The following is an 18,470-nucleotide window of genomic DNA, read 5'->3' as shown; positions in this document are numbered from 1 at the left end:
TGTTTTTAGATATATTTGGAGCATTCGGAGGCCGAGTCGAGAGGCAAAGGTATTGTGGGCTAGAATTTGGACCGGATTGAGGTAAGTAATGATTGTAAATGTTGTCTTGAGGGTATGAAATCTCGAATTTTACATCGTTGTGCTACTTTGAGGTGACACACATGTTAGATGACTAGCGTGGGGTCGTGCACCATTGGGGATTGTGGCTTGGTCCATCCTGTACGACTATTAAGTCGCATATTTGATTTAGAACTGCTTGATATCATTATGTTTTGGAAAGTATTATCATGTTTTGGGTTGAATGTCATATTTGGGCCTCGTGCCAATTGTTTTGGACCCTTAGGGGCTTTTTACTGCTATTCCTCACTATTTTTACTTTATGATTGTACTCAGTCATGTTGTATTCTGCTGTTTTCATAACTCAGCCATATTTACTCTGTTTTCGATATTTATAAATGATATTTTGGGCTGAGTATCATGTTTTACTGTTGCCCGAGGGGCTTGAGAGATTCTGACTGAGTAAGGCCGAGGACCTATGTGGTGAGGACTATTATGGGATCGAGTTGCATGCCGCAGCATGTGTACTGATTCTGATATTTGAGAGGCAGAGGGCCTGATTTTGTTATGCGACGAGGTGACTTTTTATAGCTCTTGAGCTGTAGGAGCCCATCCAGAGTCTAAACACCCCCAGTGAGCGTGGGTACCTAGTGTGAGGTATGATATAGCCCGAGGGGCTGATGTTGTTTCATGTTATTACCTAAGGGGATGATACGACTGATTACGAGGCAGCCCGAGTGGCTGGTTCTGTTGATATTTTGCCCGAGGGGCTGTTTTATGTTTCTTTCCTTTTTCTCACAATTTTCATCACTCGTTTGAGATACTGAAAGATGTTTTTAAAAGGTTTTACTGAACTGAGATGTTTTTATGAGTTTTTACTGCTTTACTGCATTGTTTTGGTTTATACTATTTGCTTGTAGCATTATATTGTGGTTTACATGTTTTTTATTGCTCAACTGCCTTTACTTTTATCACTTACTGAGTTGGCATAATCACATTACTCCCTACACCCTATGTGTACATCCAGGAGTCTCGGGTCACACTAGTGATTGCTGACCGTCTTCCAGTAGGCTTTTCTGGAGTTGACTAGGTAGCTGCGTGGCGTTCGCAGCCTAGTGCATCTCCTTCCAATCTTTATTTCTCTTTGTACAGCTTTCTATCAGACTATGTTGTCTTTTCATATTCCTAGATGAGTTGTAGATGCTCATGACCGGTGACACCCCAATGTCGGGCTGTGTTTTGGTTTCCGCACTGTTTTATCCTACTTTATTCTACGGTATTTTAGCTTATTAATGTCTTTAAATGACTAATTATACTTACTTGGTTGGTGTTGGGGGTTTGTGTCGGCTGGCCTAGTTTCACGACAGGCGCCATCACGACCAGGTCCGTTTAGGGTCATGGCAAGTTGGTATCAGAGCCTAGGTTACATAGGTCTCACGAGTCATGAGCAGGTTTAGTAGAGTCTCGCAGATCGGTACGGAGACATCTGTATTTATCCTCGGAAGGCTGCAGAACCTTTAGGAAAACCTCATATTTTAGAATTCTTGCCGTGCAAATCTGTTGATCTGAGTACTGATCGAGGCCTACTTTGCACTACTATTGAGTAGCAAGAGAGGGTCGGAGCAGCTTTTACCCGATTTAGGGCCGGGATCGATTTCCACAGAAGTTACATATCTAGTTTAGGATTGCATATGTGTTCCAAATTGCACTTCTAATCAAATTTAGGGTTTTTGATTTACTTCTACTTTTAACAAACTACAATGGTAAATTAAACTAGATTAAGCTAAGAGTAAAACTAAAGAGGGTTGTTCAAATGGTTTAAAAGGCACTAGGGTAGTGACTTTCACCTAGGTGGTCAATTGACGGGTAATTGAATCTAAGACACGATTGACATAATTGGGGAGTATGATTTAACCATTGCACGATATTACCCACTCTACACCTCTCGGCGGTTCGAGTGATTTTGCCCGAATTGACTTTCTCAAGACCAATTGGGTATGCAAATTTGCACAAACAATCAAGGTTCAAGTCGGGTATTACTCTCTCGAGGTTTAACCCTTTAATTGGGGCTATTAATCTCTTGAGTATGCCCCAATTCCTTGTTGGACCAATTTCAGAGACTTAGGTTCTCTTTCTCAAGAAGAGCTCAAGTCATCTAAACACAAACTAGTGTTTGCAACCATAAATTCAGTAATTAACCATGAAATTGGCCCAAATATCAAACACTCATAGTCAATCTAACCCTAAAACTCAAGACCCATCATTTACCCACACTAGGGTTGAGCCACAACCCTAGCTTATGGGTCTAACTACTCATAATTAAAGAAGAAAAGCAAGAAATAGATGAAGAACAACTTATATTAATTAATTACTATGATAAACAATAAGATTTAATGATGAAAAGTAGATAAAATTGCCCAAAATGGCTAAAATATTTGAACCCACGAGCGCAGTTATGTTCTAAAACTATCTGATACCCGAAAAATGGGAAAAGAAGTTATTTATACTAAGATGAAAAATCTAGACAAAAATACCCCTACGGGGCTAGTGCGGACCGCACAAAATGGTGTGCGGCCGCACTAGGGCTCTGAGCTTGAAAATCTAACTCTTTGAACTCAGGAACTATGGACCGTAGAGAATGGACTATGGCCGTGGAGGCTTCTAGTGCGGTCCGCATGAAATGGAGTGCGGACCGCATTGGCTTGAACTCGGAATTTGGCAACTCTATGATCCTCCTCGGACCACACTAAATCGAGTGCGACTGCATTGATCTTAGTGCGGACCGCACAAAACCTAGTGCGGCCGCATTGCCTTTGTGCCTGAATGTCATGCTCTCTGAACCTCACAGTGCGAACCGCACAGAATGGTGTGCGGCCGCACTTGCCTTGTTTTGCATAAGCTTTGTCTTGTCTTGATACTTGTGCAAGTTTCACTCCTTTTGAGCTGATATTTGACTTCTTGTCACTTTGTTGATTAAACTTGCAATCAAGCACAACTTGTGAGCCTTTGGGACTATTTTGTACACATTTCTAATCAAAACTTAAGCAAGAAGGAGTATAAAATGTATCAAAATCCCTAGTTATCAACTCCCCCAAACTTAAGCTTTTTCTTGTCCTCAAGAAAACAAAATAAGATCCACTCCTCAAGAGAACATCCAAGAAAATTTCAGTTGTCCCAAAGTAACCTCATCTAGAATCAATTGAGACTATCAATTGCCCTCAATACAAATGAATCATTAAAAACTTTTACTCTTTGAAACTCTATAGATTAAGTGCAACATAGGATCATCAAGAGTTGACTCAACACATCAAAAAACTCTATCTATTACTTTGGTCATTGTGGAACCCAAACTCACACATCCTCAACTCTCCCTAAGAATACCTCACCTTTAGAATAGTGGTACTCAGAACGGGGTTAATGGAAATTCACTCATCTATCTCAAGAAAAAGTCACAAGTCTGGCTCTAAATACCATATGCTTGCCCCTTATGTGAGTCACCACTAATGTAGCTTCATTCAACTTAAGATCATATAGGGCTTTTGTGGAGACATTGTGAAGGCTTTTGGTTCAGGGTAGGAGCTGTTTGGTCTAAGTAGGTTCCATCTTCCCTTAAGCACTTCTTTTGTTTCATTTGGCACACATTCACTTGACACTTAGAGTCATTTCCCTTCTTTCTAAGAGGTTAGAGAGACACACTGTCACTCTTTCTTATACATTTCAAACCTTTTCTCCTTTTTTTTCAACTTTCCACACCTTTCATTCATTGCGTTTCTTGAGTGCCTTTTTATTCTTTTTCACATTGAATATTCTTTTTATCTTTTTGCTTTTCTTTCTTTTTCATTGCCTTTCTTTTTCTTCATTTTTGTGCCTTTTTACCACTTTGTTACAGTCCACGTATCTTCCCCCAAACTTATGCTTTTGCCATGTGCTAAAGGAAAGATCGGGTGCCAAGAGAGGGTATCTTTTAGAACGGGTATAGGCTTGTATTATGGGTCTTGAAGGGAAAAGGTCTAAGGCTCAAAAGGGTTGACTAGGGATCTTATCATTGGTAGGTTATGGAAGTGTTCAAGCTATCATTTGGACCAAGGAGAGCCTATAATCATGTCTCAAGTCAAAATTCACTTAGGATTTTGCCTCAACAAACATTCAGGGCAAGTTCTAAACCAATGGCTCGGGACATGGACTTGCAATGCAATTACTCACCACACAAGCTATGGGGTCGCTAAAGACATAAAGTCGGGGGCCCACTTAGATAAGATTTGAGCACACACTGGTCCCGAAAAACCACTTGATGATTATTGTTCAACACAAGAGTCTCAAGGTCACGACTTTCAGCTTCCTAAACACAACAATTTATTTTTGACCATAAGATCAAAGGCAAATGTGCTAGGCCCAAGTGAAGCTTTGATTGAGACACCCTTAACTACTAACTACTAAAAAGAAAAAAATTAAAACAGACTCAAACTCTTAAGAAGGTTGTCATGCCATCCATCATTTGGGAGAGCCACCCGGTTCACAAAAAACTCCACCTTTGGAAAGAACCGTGGCATTAAGAAAACCAAAGGCTTATTGCAAACTTTCAAAACAAGAAGCTACAAATCATAAATAAGAAGCTAAGAATGAAAAGTTGCGGAAAGTAAAATGAATATACATAAGAGGGGATTTGTCGAATATACAATAGATGGGATGAATATGTACAATGTAGCATAACTTTATATACAGACCCAAAGTAAAATAAAAGTGCGAAAAATGTAACTAAATGTTAAAAGCATATACAACCCAAAGATAAAAAGATAAAGAAAGCATAAAAAGTATCAAATATATACAATCATCCGAATAAATCCATAAAAGTAGGGCCTACCTCCTCAAATGAAAGCTGGCATTGTCCCCAATGCCAACTCAACTAAATAAAGCACCAAAAAGAGAAAGGGAAAAAGGATATAGGGACTTCCTATGGCCTATCTGTCTGCATGGGCTCCGGAGTGGTCCCTGGGTCCTCACTGTGCTCGGGAACCTCAGATCGGTTCCATGTGGCCTACTGCTGGGACCTAGGCCTGGACAGGCTCCTGAGGTGCATCATGTGGATGACTAGAGGAGGTCTCCGGTGGGTCTGCCAACTGGATGAGTGCATCGTCCGCTCTGGGGATCATCCTCTTCCTCTTGAGAGGCCTCTGGGACTGCTCGAGATGGGGATGAGTTGATGGTACTGGGTCCTGTAGCAATAAGTCCAAAGGCAGATAATCTGCCTTCATTCTGTCAACATCAACCCTTAGCGCCTTTACAGACTCCTTGGAAGCCCGCGTCTTTCTCAACTTCTTGTGCTTCCTAGCAAGCTCCTTGATAGCCTTGCTGTGTGAATCAACTGCCTCTGTGAGCACTTTCTGAGTGTCGAGGATTTTCTGCTGGTTGGCCAAAATATCCTTAAGAGCATCCTCTATGGATTGGGGGACCTGTGGAGGTGGAGGTGCCGACTGAGCCTCTATTGTGGTAGTGAGGGTAGATAACACGGATGACGCAACCTGCATCCAATTGTTGATACTGAGGAGAGTCTATCTCAGTCGGTGGGCAGTCATCGTATAGGCACGGGAAGATGGTATCTCCGGGTCTACTGAGGTGGATGGGCCAAAAGGGATATCAGTGGAGGTGGAGGAAGGCTGAGTAGGAGCCACTACCACAACTAGCTCTTCAGACTGGCCAGTTAGAGCAGTTGCTATTCCCTTGAATTTTTTGCTCTTGGGGTTATCATCCCCTGCATGCTGTACTAAGAAAATGGGGCCTTCGCTTTGACCTTGATGTCGAAGGGTCTCGTTTCAACTTTTATGTCCCGGAAATACATAGTCAGAAAACTACGGAACGGGAAGTTTCTGTCATTCTCAACACCCACAATTGTAATTATCCTCGACATCACATTTCCCACATTGATTGGGTACCCCGCCATAATCGAAGCCACCAAAACTGCCCGATGAAGAGGGAGGGAGTTGTCATGAGTCATGGGGTCCAACCTGCTACTTACAAATGTTTCCCACCCCTTTGTCTCAAAATTCAAACTACATCTCAAAAACTTGACGCCCCCAGTCAACCAATCCGGGGTGGTACCTAGGATTGCCATGTACTGTGCCAACCAGGGACGAACCTCCTCACCCAATTCCATCTTCGCAATATATAGTGACTCATCCTCCTCATCAAAGCCAAGGTAGCCATTTATGGTTTTTCCGTCAAATAGCACATTCAGGTTTCGCACCTTGGTCACTTTGGAGCCCTTTTTGATGTGGGCAACGTTGGTGTATAATTCCTTGACAAAGTGCTCATGGGCATCTACACATTCATCCAGAAAATACTCCCAGCCAACTCTCTCCCTAAACTGCCTCCTCACATTGGGGTTGTGAGGCAGTAGATCTCTATCAATAAAACTCCACTTTGGGATTAATTTCCTCATCGGCCACCATTCCCTGAAATTATGATATGCTACTTCACTTACAAACACGTCTTGCCACACCTCCATTTTCCTAGTTCTAACCATCCTGCCAACCTGAGGTTTACCCCCTTCTCCAACTACTTCTTCACCTCCTACTTCCTCATCATCTCCTACTGCACCCTCTCCAGATAATGAAGTTGTGGGAGAGGTGGAGTATTCATCCCCACTGCCTTTAGCTGAGCCCTCAAACGACCCAAAAGACACATTTAACGACGCTTGGGCAGCGAGGGCAGTGGGAACAATGTCTCTTAGTCTATTTCTTTCCGGCCAGTCAGGGATGTATTTTGGGATTGAGTCTGAAGATATCTCCCGGGAGGGCTCGTACTCAATCCCAGACATGTCAATGGCCCTATCAGTAGCTTTAATCATCTTCCTCATGTTTTTTATGTTTTGCCTGGCTTGGGGAGTGAGTTTAACCATTTTCTGTTTCCCTCCCCGGGAGGATTCACCTCTGCCTGGCTGTTTAGAACCTTTACCTCATTGTTTCACCATTGTCTGCAAACACAATCCAATAAACTTGTTAGTATCAATACAAGCAATTTAGAAACAGAATTGCAGAATATGAAGGAAAAGGTGCAAACAATTTTCAGAAGTCACATAGTGTGGACCGTACAAAATGGTGTGCGGCTGCACAGGGTCAATGCAGACTGCACAAAATGGCCAAGCGGTTCGTACAAAGGTGGGGATCAGACTACCCACACTCTGTATCCAGGCAGTGCGGACCGCATAAAATATAGTGTAGCCACACAGGGACCAATGCTGTCCGAACAAAATATAGTGCGGCCGCAGTCCCATAGTTCAGCTTTCAGGACAATTAGCAATGTGGTCCACACAAAATGTTACTGCGGTCTGCACTGAGTGCCCAGCTTTGAGACTGAGTTAGGGTTTCATAAATTTTGATTTTAAGCCCAATTTTGCACTTAAATAATGTACTAAGTGATTGCCCATTGTTTTTAACTACCTTAATATACTCTAATCAAAGAATTAATTACCCGAACCTAATCAATTGAAGAAAATACGGGAATAATAGGGTGAAAGACAAGAAAAACAAAAGAAGGAAGGAAAATAATGAAATTAAAACAATTAAACAGCAGTAGAGTTACCAGATGTGAGATGAAATGAAGACTAACAAGTCCAAATGATTAATTACGAGCAACGGGGATGTTGAACAGTGATTTTAGAGTGCTGAGATTCAAAGGTTCGAAAACTGTATAAGGAGGGCCTCAGGCCCTATTTATAGAAAAGGACATGGGGCCCAGCTTACCAACCCAGTGCGGACCGTACAAAATGGATCGCGGTCCGCACTGCACAGCTACTTCCAAGTTTGAGGAGGCAACACACTGCGGTCCGCACAAAATGTCATGAGGCCGCAGTGGTCCACTGCGAACCGCACAAAATGTCGTGCGATCGCAGTGGAAAACTTTAGAGAGGTCAACATTTCACCCTTCACGAGTGCGGTCTGCACTAAATGTAGTGCGACCGCATTGCAAAGTTCAGAGGCCTGAACACTTTTTCCACTATGTCCTACACTGCACCAACACAATCCTGTAACATCACACAACCAGTTAGCCCAAAAATCAATCCTAACTACAATGAAAATCAAATAAAACAATAAGAAAAACACATGGGTTGCCTCCCAAGAAGCCCCTAATTTAACATCGCGGCACGATGCAGGTTACCATTACATCATTTGAAATGAAGAAGTGCCACCACGTGGTTGTCATCAATTTTTTCAAGATAATGCTTGACCTAGTGCCTATTAACTCTGAAGACCTCTCCATTTTTGTTTTTCAAATCAAGAGCACCAAAATGGGTCACCAACACCATTTCAAAAGGTCCATTCCATTTTGATTTAAGTTTTCCCGAAAACAGACGTAACCGAGAAACCTACTTTAAACTCCTTTCTATGAGCATATTTATCATGAAGGTACTTCATCTTGTCCTTGTACAAGGATGAACTGGAGTAGGAATGGAATCGTAATTCATCAAGTTCATTAAGTTGTTCCACACGAAGATTGGCTGCAACATCCCACTCAAGATTTAGATTCCTCAAAGTCCACATGGTCTTGTGCTCTAACTCAACAGGTAGATGAAAAGCTTTCCCAAATACCAACCGATACGGAGACATACCAATTGGAGTCTTGTAAGCAGTCCTATAAGCCCATAGAGCGTCATCTAACTTCTTTGACCAATCGGTCCTATTTGCATTGACCGTCTTTGACAATATGCTTTTGATTTCCCTATTGGAGACTTCAACTTGATCACTTGTTTGAGGATGATAGGGGGTAGAAACTTTATGATTGACACCATACTTTGAGAGCAAAGTATCGAAAGCTCTATTGCAAAAATGAGACCCCCATCACTTATGATTGCACGCGGAGTACCAAACCTTGTAAAAATGCTTTTCTTGAGAAATGCAACAACACTCCGGGCCTCATTGTTGGCTAAGCCACAACTTTAACCCACTTTGAAAATAGTCCACCGCCACAAGAATGTAAGTATTCCCACAAGAGATAAAAAATGGGCCCATGAAATCAATACCTCACACATCAAAAAATCAACCTCAAGGATGGTATTGAGAGGCATCTCATCTTTCTTTGAAATTCCACCCGCTCTTTGGCATTCGTCGCATCTCTTCACAAAATCACCCGCATCTTTGAACAAAGTTGGAAAATAAAACTCACAACTAAGAACTTTAGAAGTCGTCCTCGCCCCGCCATTATGGCCATCATAGGGAGAGGAATGACAAGCCTCCAAGATACTCAATTGCTCTTCCTCTGAGACACACTTTCGGATCACCCCATCTGTGCAAATCTTGATCAAGTACGACTCATTCCAATAGAAATCCAAACTATCTTGCTTGAGCTTCTTCCTTTGGTTAGAATAGAGCTCACACGGGATTATACCAGTCACAAAGAAATTAGAAACATCGGCAAAACATGGCATATCATTCATCGACACCGAAAGGAGTTGTTCGTCGGGAAATGAATCATTGATCTCTAAGATGTCACGAGGCCTCCCCTCCTCCTCCAAGCGGGACAAGTGGTCCGCCACTTGGTTCTCACTACCCTTCCGGTCCACAATCTCCAAATCAAACTCTTGAAGTAACAAGATGCATCACATCAGTCTCGCTTTGGAATCCTTCTTCATCATCAAGTACTGAAGTGCGGCATGGTCGGTATGAGTAATAACCTTAGCACCCATAAGATACAGCCGGAATTTTTCCATAGCAAACACAATAGCCAAAAGTTCCTTCTTGGTCACCGTGTAGTTCATTGATCATCATTCATTGTCTTGCTCGCATAGTACACCGGATGAAACATTTTGTTCACTCGTTGACCCAAAACCACCCCAACCGCAACATTGCTCGCATCACACATGAGCTCAAATGGAAAGCTCCATTTAGGTGTGGTAATGATAGGAGTGATGGTCAACTTATGCTTGAGAAGTTCAAAGGCTTGCATACATTTTTAATCAAACACGAACTTAGCATCTTTTTCCAACAATTTGCACAAGGGATTCACTACCTTCGAAAAGTCTTTGATAAATCTATGGTACAACCCCGCATGCCCAAGAAAACTTCAAACTCCCTTGACAGATGTAGGGGGAGGGGGCCTTGAAATCACATCTTATCTACCTCTATACCATGCTTCGAAATTTTGTGACCAAGAACTATTCATTCTTCCACCATAAAGTGGCATTTCTCCCAATTGAGGACATGATTGGTTTCTTCACAACGGGCCAACACCCTATCAAGATTCTTCAAAAACTTATCAAATGAATCCCCCACAACACTAAAATCGTTCATGAACACCTCCAAAATGTGTTCCACCATATTGGTGAAAATGTCCATCATGTACCGCTGAAATATAGTTGGTGCATTACACAACCCAAAAGGCATCCCAGAGAAGGCAAAATTGCCATATGGACAAGTGAATGTGGTCTACTCCTGATCTTCCGGAGCAATCAAGATTTGGTTGTACCCAGAATACCCATCCAAGAAACAGTAGAAGGCACGCACAACAAGTCAATCTAACATCTGATCAAGAAAAGGCAAAGGAAAGTGATCCTTGTGGGTCACTTTGTTCAACTTGCGGTAATCCATGCACACCCTCCAACCGGTGATGGTTCTGGTAGGAATAACCTCATTTTGTGAATTTGAAACCACAGTCATGCCACCCTTCTTTAGTACACATTGCACCAGTGAAGTCCAGGAGCTATCAGAGATGGGGTACACAACCCTTGCATCCAAGCACTTGATCACCTCCTTTTTCACAACTTCTTGCATTGCCTCGTTCAACCTCTTTTGATGCTCTAAGGAAGGCTTTGCATCATCTTACAGAATAATCTTGTGCATACAAAATGCGGGGTTTATCCCCCAAATATCAGCTAAAGTCCATCCAATTGCCTTTTTCCGCTTTTAAAGCACCGCCAATGTGGCATCAACTTGCAGGTTAGTAAGACAAGAAGAAAGAATAACCGGCAAAGTAGAATTTGAGCCTAAGAACTCATACCTGAGGTGTGGAGGCAGTGGTTTCAACTCCAACACCAGAGGATCCTCAATTGAAGGTTTTGTTGGTGGAGTCTTTCTATTCTCGAGGTCCAAAGATAATTTTCTAGGCTCATAGGAATAAGAGCCCATTCCATGTAAAACATTCACGCACTCCACCCGGCTTGCATCTTTATTGACATCAAGATTCAATAGTACAGCCTCCAATGGGTCCTCCACATTGATAATCGCACCGGTGTCATCAATTATCACTAATGTGACGAGGTCAACAAAAGAGCACACCTTTGTACTGTTGGGCTGCTTAATTGATTTGCACATATGAAAGACCACAATTTTATCACCCACCCGGAAGGTGAGTTCCCCTACTTCTACATCAACCAATGCCTTCTCCATAGCTAGGAAAAGTCTTCCCAATATGATAGGAACCTCATAGTCCACCTCGCAGTCCAAGATAACAAAGTCAGCTGGCAAGATAAATTTTTCCACCCAGACAAGCACATCATCACTAATACCTAATGGTCTCTTCATTGTTCTATCTGCCATTTGTAATCTCATAAAAGTCGACCTCGGCTGCCCAATACCCAAAGTTTTGAAAACGGAATAGGGCATCAAATTGATACTAGCCCCCAAATAACATAGAGCTTTACCAAAATCCGCACTCCCAATGGTGCAAGGAATGGTGAAAGCATCAGGATCTTCAAGCTTCGGGGACATTGAATGCACTATAGCACTAACTTGGTGAGTCATCTTTATAGTTTCAAAATCCATAGAACCCTTCTTTGTGACCAAGTCTTTCATGAATTTTGCATAGCCCGGCATTTATTCAAGAGTATCAACCAAAGGCATATTAATGGACAAGCTCTTCATCATGACAATGAACTTTTTAAACTAATTCTCACTTTTCTGCTTCACGAGCCTTTAAGGACAAGGTGGAGGTGGCCTTGGCAAATGAGCCTTGGCTTTTGGCACAACCGGCTCCGGCATGTATATTATGTGTTCCCTAGACTGGTTCACATCATTTTGAGTTTCCACCTCGACATCTTGAATATCAATCCTCACTTCTTTGTTCACATTTTCATCAACCGCATCTTCAACTACCAAAGGGACTTCATCTTCTTGCAACTCAACATTATCATCCAAGATTTGCTTTTGTTTGGAGGCATTCACATCACTACCTCTCCCACTTCTTGTTGTAACCTCCATAACATGGTTGTTCCTACCTTTCGGATTCACTACCGTATCACTTGGTAGAGCACCCTTAGGGCGAGTATTTAAAGACTGTGAGATTTGGCCTAACTGCACTTCCAAGTTTCTAATAGAGGTATTGTGGGAAGCCAACTGCACATCCAAGTCCGCATTCTTCTTCATCATCAGTTCGATCATCATTTTAATTCTACCTATATCATTGCTAGAAGAACTAGGACCATAGGATAGAAATGGGGGTGGATTGTTCGATTGCTGGTACATTTGGAGCCTTTGAAAGCCTTGCTCCCGGTTTCCTTGGTTTCCGTTGTTCCATCCACCTTGATTGTTATTGCCACCCCAATTGTTGTTATTTCCATTCAAATTCCCTTGGTTGCTCTGATTGTTGTTCTGATTTCCCCAGTTGTTGTTTTGGTTGTTGTTCCCCCAATTACCATTGTTTTGTTGTTGATTGTGCCAATTTCCTTGAGGTCTCCATTGTTGTCAGTTGGAAGAGTTGCCCCGTTGGCCTTGATAATTATTCACGTATTGAACCTCTTCACTTTGTTCATCATAACCATCATTTTGAAAACCATCACAGTCATCATCAAATTGCTCAGAATTCCCTTGGTTTTGTTGCCTTCTTTTGTTGACAAGCATATTGACACCTTCCATGACATTCACTTGGCGAGGATTTTGGACTTGTTGCAACTGTGCCTTTTCCAATTGGTTCATTGTAGTTGTTAGCTCAGCTATAGCTTGCCCATGATCATGTAATTCCTTGTGCAAATTAGTGACCGTAGGGTCACCTTGAGGCACATTGGCTCTACTTTGCCATGCAGAAGAAGTGTCAGCCATCTCGCCAAGTATATCACATGCCTCATTATATGACAGCTTCATAAAGTTTCCCCGGCAAGTTGGTTCACTATGCATTTCTTTGTGGTGTTAATGGCCCGGTAGAAAGTTTGTTGGATCATAACCTCAGTCATATTATTGTTGGGGCATTCTTTCACTATTGTTCTATAACACTCTCAAATCTTATGCAAAGGTTTCGTGGGCTCTTGCTTGAAGGCCAATATCTCATCTTGCAATGCTGCCATATGCCCCAGTGAGAAATATTTAGCAATGAACGTATCCGCCAACTCATCCCAAGTGGTGGTGGAATGGTTGGGAAGCTGCTCGAGCCAATCCAATGCCTTCCCTCTAAGTGAGAATGGGAAGAGTCTCAACCTAAGAGCATCCTCGGACACATTAGTCTGCTTTCTCCCCCAACATGTATCCACGAATCCCTTGAATTGTTTGTAAGCATTTTGGTTTGCAGCGCCCATGAAGTACTCGTGTTGCTCTAGTAAGGTCAACATCACATTGGTTATTTAAAAATTGCCTGCTCGGATTCGGGGTGGGACAATAGCACTTGCATAGCCTTGGTTCGGAAGCACTCTAGGAGCCACTCTTGGAAGTGGCGGAGGAGGGTATGGAATATTGTCATTAACATTAGCATTAGCCTGGCGACCTCTACGTTTTCCTTGAGGTACATGAGGCACCTCATCATCTCCGACATCATCTACATCCTCCCCCGCAATCACATTTCTAAGAGGGTCATTAGCATTGTTCCCTGCCATTTGGTACTTTAGTTATGACACAAACAAGTTAGTAACAAAGAAGGAAAGAAGAACCATACACAAAACTAACTGAATAGATAGCCAAAACCATTAGCTCCCCGTCAAACAAAATTAATTGAATAGATAGCCAAAACCGTTAGCTCCCTGGCAATGGTGCCAAAAAGTTGATCGAGGCCTACTCCGCACTACTATTGAGTAGCAAGAGAGGGTCAGAGCAGTTTTTACCCTATTTAGGGTCGGGATCGATTTCCATAGAGAGCTAGAATTTGGAATCGAGTGTCTATCTAGTTTAGGATTGCATATGTGTTCTAAATTGCACTTCTAATCATTTTTGGTATTTTTGATTTACTTCTACTTTTATCAAACTACAATGGTAAATGAATAGATTAAGCTAAGAGTAAAACTAAAGAGGGTTGTTCAAATGGCTTAAAAGGCAATAGGGTAGTGACTTTCACCTAGGTGGTCAATTGATGGGTAATTGAATCTAAGACACGATTGACATAATTAGGGAGTATGATTTAACTGTTGCACGATATTACCCACTCTACACCTCTCGGTGGTTCGAGTGATTTTGTCCGAATTGACTTTCTCAAGACCAATTGGGTATGTAAATTTGCACAAGCAATCAAGGTTCAAGTCAGGTATTACTCTCTCGATGTTTAACTCTTTAATTGGGGCTATCAATCTCTTGAGTACGCCCCAATTCCTTGTTGGACCAATTTCGGAGACTTAGGCTCTCTTTCTCAAGAAGAGCTCAAGTCAACTAAACACAAACTAGTGTTTGCAACCGCTAATTCAGTAATTAACCATGAAATTGGCCCAAATATCAAACACCCATAGTCAATCTAGCCCTAAAATTCAAGACCCATCAATTACCCACACTAGGGTTGAGCCACAACCCTAGCTTATGGGTCTAGCTACTCATAATAAAAGAAGAAAAACATGAAATAGATGAAGAACAACTCATATTAATTAATTACTAAGATAAAAAATAATATTCAATGATGAAATGTAGATAAAATTGCCCAAAATGGCTAAAATATTCGAACCCACGAGTGCAGCTATGTTCTAAAACTATCTGATACCCTAAAAATGGGAAAAGAAACTATTTATACTAAGCTGGAAAATCTTGACAAAAATACCCCCTGCGAGGGTAGTGCGGACCGCACAAAATGATGTGCGGGCGCACTAGGGCTCTGAGCTTGAAAATCTAACTCTCTGAACTCGGGTACTGTGGACCGAAGAGAATGGACTGCGGCTGCAGAGGCTTCTAGTGCGGTCCGCATAAAATGGAGCGCGGACCGCATTGGCTTGAACTCGAAATTTGGCAACTCTCTGATCCTCCTTACTGCGGACCACACTAAATCGAGTGCGGCCGCATTGATCTTAATGCGGACCGCACAAAACCTAGTGCGACCACATTGCCTTTGTGCCTGAATGTCATGCTCTCTAAACCTCACAGAATGGTGTGCGGCAGCACTGGCCTTGTTTTGCCTGAGCTTTGTCTTGTCTTGATACTTGTGCAAGTTTCACTCTTTTTGAGCTGATATTTCACTTCTTGTCACTTTGTTGATCAAACCTGAAATCAAGCACAACTTGTGAGCCTTTGGGACTATTTTGTACACATTTCTAATCAAAACTTAAGCAAGAAAGAGTATAAAATGTATCAAAATCCCTAGTTATCAAGTACTAAATTGTTGTTCTTCTATTCTCTCACAGATGGTGAGGACACGTGCTACCGGTCAGGATGGACGACCACCAGTACCACCAGTTGCGGCCACTAGAGCCCGCGGATGCGGTCGAGGCTGTGGCAAGTGCTGGAGTTTAGCCCACACAATAGCTAGGGCAGTACCTTCAAATCTACAAGCCGCCCTAGTTCATGATCAGGTCCCAGTTATGGACGCTCCAGCAGCACCAGCTCAGGCACCGGCTATGACTATTATGATTCCAGGCCTTCAAGAGGCCCTGGCCCAAATTCTATCAGCGTGTACTGGCCTAGCTCAGACGGTCTCAGTTACTATAGCCACAGCTACTTCTCAGGCCAGGGAGGCACTCAAACTCCCGCCGCTCGCACACCTGAGCAGGTTATGCATGGACTTCAGACACCGGGGGCACCTCCAGCCTAGCCTATTGTAGCTGCTCAGGACTATGTTGCTCATGTTATGCCAGAGGACGAGCAGCGTAGGTTGGAGAGGTTTGGTAGACTTCAGCCTTCAACTATCAGTGGTGTAGAGGGTGAGGATGCGCAGAGTTTCTTGGACAAGTGTCAGAGGATGCTTCAGATAGCTAGTATTTTGGAGACCAGTGGGGTCGCGTTCTCTACTTTCCAATTCTCATGGGCTGCACTTAGTTGGTGGGAGGCTTACCAGAGGCGTAGGCCGATTGACGCAGAACCCCTTTCTTGGCAGCAGTTCTCCGTCCTCTTTCTGAGAAGTTTGTACTTGAGTCTCGCCGTGAGGAGCTGCGTAGGCAGTTCAAGCAGCTTCGCCAATGTGATAGGTCTATTACATAGTATGATATGCGGTTCTCTGAGTTAGCTCGTCATGCGGTCTGGTTGGTTTCCATATATCGAGAGAGTATCATGAGGTTTATAGATGGCCTCAGTTTTCAGCTTCGATTTTTTACGACTAGAAAGAGAGTATGTGGTGCTACTTCTGATGAGGTTGTTGACATAGCTCGACAAATTAAGATGGTTCGTGGTCAGGAGAGGATTGAGAAGGAGGCTAAGAGGCCTTGTGGTCAGGGTGGATTCAGTGGTACTCCTCATGGGGGTCAGTTTTAGCACGGCAGAGGCCGTCCATTCAGGCATGCTCAGTCATCTCACCCAGGTTATCATGGGGCATCATCGGGCCATGGTTCTTACAGTTCTCATCAGGGACATTCATCACTCAGTGCCCTTCTAGCCCAGCGTTCGTCCCGTGCTCCATCAGTTCAGTGCTCCTCTATGCCAGGTTCTTCTGCTAGTCATCCCGGTGCTAGGGGTTCCCTTCAGTCCCCGTCTCCAACAATAGGGGGTTGTTATGAGTGTGGAGAGTTGGGTCACATGTGGAGTCAGTGTCCTCGTTGTCTTGGGGGTTCATCTCACTAGAGGAGCCAACAATCAACTTTAGCACTAGTTACTTCACCACCACCCAGCCAGCTAGGGATGGAGGTCAGTTAGCTAGGGGTCGCCTCAGAGGGGGAGATCGATCAAGTGGTGTTTAGGCCTATTTTTATGCACTCCCAACTAGACCCTATGCTATTTATTAAGATGCTGTGATTACAGGTATTGTCTTGGTTTGCCACAGAGATGCCTTTGTGTTATTTGATTCTGGTTCCACTTTTTCATATGTGTCATCGTATTTTACTCGTTATTTGGATATACCTTGTAAGTCTCTTATTTCATCTATTTGTTTATGTACTCCGGTGGGCGATACTATTGTCATGGACCGTGTGTATCGGTCGTGTGTGGTGACTATTAGGGGTTTGGAGACCCGAGTGTACCTTTTGTTGCTTTGTATGGTGGACATTGATGTGATATTGGGCATGGATTGGCTATATCCGTGTCGTTCTATATTAGACTATCATGCTAAGATAGTGACGTTAGCTATGACGGGTGTTCCATGTGTTAAGTGGCGAGGTTCGACTGATTTTGTTGCCAGTAGGGTGATTTCGTTCTTGAAAGCCCAGTGGATGGTTGGGAAAGGTTGTCTTTCATACTTAGCCTTTGTGAGGGATGTCAGTGCAGAGACTCCTAGTATCGATTATGTTCCTGTTGTGAGGGATTTTCCCTATGTGTTTCCTGCAGACCTGCCAGGCATGCCACCGGATAGGGATATTGATTTTGGTATTGATCTGGTGTAGGTCACTCAGCACATTTCTATTCCATTATATCGTATGGCACCAACAGAGTTGATAGAGTTGAAGGAGCAGCTTCAGGAACTCCTTGATAAAGGGTCCATTCGACCTACTGTGACGCCTTGGGGTACGCCTGTTCTATTTGTGAAGAAAAAGGATGGCACGAAGAGGATGTGCATTGATTACAGGCATTTGAACAAAGTCACAATCAAGAATAAGTATCATTTGCCTCGTATCAATGATTTATTTGACCAGCTTCAGGGAGCGAGAGTGTTCTCCAAGATTGATCTTCGTTCAGGTTATCACCAGTTGAATATCAGGGACTCGGATATTCTTAAAACAACCTTCTGGACTAGATATAGTCATTATAAGTTCCTTGTTATGTCTTTTGGGCTGACCAATGCCCCATCAGCGTTAATGCATTTGATGAACAACGTGTTTCGGCCTATCTTGACTCGTTCGTGATTGTTTTCATTGATGATATTTTAGTGTACTTGCGTAGTGAGGAGGAGCACACGGAGCATTTGAGAGTTGTGTTGCAGAGGTTGAGGGAGGATAAGCTTTATGCAAAGTTATCCAAATGTGAGTTTTGTCTTAGTTCACTGGCTTTATTGGGGAACGTGGTGTCCAGTGAGGGTATTCAGGTTGATATGAAGAAGATAGAGGCGGTTTAGAGTTGGCCCAGATCGTCCTCAACCACAAAGATTCGTAGTTTTCTTGGATTGGCGGGTTATTACCATTGGTTCATTCATGGATTTTCATCTATAGCATCACCCTTGACCAAATT

Source organism: Nicotiana sylvestris, chromosome 6 (genome assembly GCF_000393655.2).
Source record: "Nicotiana sylvestris chromosome 6, ASM39365v2, whole genome shotgun sequence".
NCBI classification, from domain to species: domain Eukaryota; kingdom Viridiplantae; phylum Streptophyta; class Magnoliopsida; order Solanales; family Solanaceae; genus Nicotiana; species Nicotiana sylvestris.
This window is presented reverse-complemented; position numbering follows the sequence as displayed.